The sequence below is a fragment of the Petromyzon marinus genome, unplaced genomic scaffold (assembly GCF_048934315.1).
Source record: "Petromyzon marinus isolate PM22_M1 ecotype Great Lakes invasive population unplaced genomic scaffold, UKy_Petmar_22M1.pri1.0 PM_G_Scaffold_92, whole genome shotgun sequence".
In the NCBI taxonomy this organism is placed as follows: domain Eukaryota; kingdom Metazoa; phylum Chordata; class Hyperoartia; order Petromyzontiformes; family Petromyzontidae; genus Petromyzon; species Petromyzon marinus.
The window spans coordinates 650,001-652,500 of record NW_027423049.1 but is presented as its reverse complement, the minus strand read 5'-3'; positions in this window follow the sequence as shown (position 1 = coordinate 652,500).

The window sequence follows — 2,500 nt, the reverse complement described above, 5'->3', positions numbered from 1 at the left end:
CTCCTTCTCCAACCTCAACCTTTTGAGCTTTGCTGAGAACCAGGGCTTGTTGTTGTTAAAGTTCACCCTGGTACGTGTTGGGATACAGCAGTCCTCACAGAAGCTGATGTACACAGCCTCTGTGAGTTCATCCAGACTATTGGTAGCAGTCGTGAACATATCCCAGTCAGTACAGTCTAAGCACGCCCGCAAATCTTCCACAGCCTCACTGGTCCACTGTTTAGATGTCCTCACAGCAGGTTTACAGAGTTTTAGTTGCTGCCTGTATGCACGAATCAGGTGGACCAAGGGAGTTCTGTGCGAGCCGAACAGCCCCGTGACCCACAAGAGAAACATCCCCGCCAAATTCGAGCGTTTGACGGGGTCTATCCGTGAAAAAATATTCACGTTTTTGAGTGCACATGCATTTCTGCTGCAAATGCCTCTGGAAGTTTCATGCCGTTCGTATGCCAATTGTGGCAACACGAAAATGACCCGTTTTCCCATTCCGAGGGATTTCTGTGCGACCCTAACAGCCCCGTGAGCCACAAGAGACACATCCCCGCCAATTTCTAGCGTTTCACGGGGTCTATCCGTGAAAAATATAGACGTTTTTGAGTGCACATGCATTTCTGCTGCAGATGCCTCTGGAAGTTTCATGCCGTTCGTACGCAATGTGGCAACACGAAAATGACCCCTTTTCCCATTCCGAGGGATTTCTGTGCGACCCTAACTAACAGCGCCCGTGAGCCACAAGAGAGACATCCCCGCCAATTTATAGCGTTTCACGGGGTCTATCCGTGAAAAATATAGACGTTTTTGAGTGCACATGCATTCCTGCTGCAAATGCCTCTGGAAGTTTCATGCCGTTCCTATGCAATGTGGCCACACAAAAATGACCCGTTTTCCCATTCCGAGGCATTTCTGTGCGACCCTAACAGCCCCGTGAGCCACAAGAGAGACATCCCCGCCAACTTCTAGCGTTTGACGGGGTCTATGCGTGAAAAATATTAAAATTTTTGAGTGCACGTGCCTTTCTGCTGCAAATGCCTCTGGAAGTTTCATGGCGTTCCTATGCAATGTGGCAACACGAAAATGACCCCTTTTCCCATTCCGAGGGAGTTCTGTGCCACCCTAACAGCCCCGTGAGCCACAAGAGACACATCCCCGCCAATTTCTAGCGTTTCACGGGGTCTATCCGTGAAACATATAGAAGTTTTTGAGTGCACATGCATTCCTGCTGCAAATGCCTCTGGAAGTTTCATGCGGTTCGTACGCAATGTGGCAACACGAAAATGACCCGTTTTCCCATTCCCAGGGATTTCTGTGCGACCCGAACAGCCCCGTGAGCCACAAGAGACACATCCCCGCCAATTTCTAGCGTTTCACGGGGTCTATCCGTGAAAAATATCAATTTTTTTTTGACTGCACATGCATTTCTGCTGCAAATGCCTCTGGAAGTTGCATGCGGTTCGCATGCAATGTGGCGACACGAAAATGACCCGTTTTCCCATTCCGAGGGATTTCTGTGCCACCCTAACAGCCCCGTGAGCCACAAGAGAGACATCCCCGCCAATTTCTAGCGTATCACGGGGTCTATCCGTGAGAAATATTCACTTTTTTGAGTGCACATGCATTCCTGCTGCAAATGCCTCTGGAAGTTTCATGCGGTTCGTATGCAATGTGGCGACACGAAAATGACCCGTTTTCCCATTCCGAGGGATTTCTGTGCCACCCTAACAGCCCCGTGAGCCACAAGAGAGACATCCCCGCCCACTTCTAGCGTTTCACGGGGTCTCTCCGTGAAAAATATCACATTTTTTGAGTGCACATGCATTCCTGCTGCAAATGCCTCTGGAAGTTTCATGCGGTTCGCATGCAATGTGGCGACACGAAAATGACCCGTTTTTTCCCATTCCGAGGGATTTCTGTGCCACCCTAACAGCCCCGTGAGCCACAAGAGACACATCCCCGCCAATTTCTAGCGTTTCACGGGGTCTATCCGTGAAAAATATTCAATTTTTTGACTGCACATGCATTTCTGCTGCAAATGCCTCTGGAAGTTTCATGCGGTTCGCATGCAATGTGGCGACACGAAAATGACCCGTTTTCCCATTCCGAGGGATTTCTGTGCCACCCTAACAGCCCCGTGAGCCACAAGAGAGACATCGCCGCCAATTTCTAGCGTTTCACGGGGTCTATCCGTGAAAAATATTCACTTTTTTGACTGCACATGCATTCCTGCTGCAAATGCCTCTGGAAGTTTCATGCCGTTCGCATGCAATGTGGCAACACGAAAATGACCCGTTTTCCCATTCCGAGGGATTTCTGTGCCACCCTAACAGCCCCGTGAGCCACAAGAGACACATCCCCGCCAATTTCTAGCGTTTCACGGGGTCTATCCGTAAAAATGTAGCACGCACCAAAACGAGAAAAGATTTCCATCGCACCTGCACTATTGTATGGACAATGGTAACCTCATGTGAGGACGAAGTGGTGTGCCGGCGGCAGGTTGTTTCCC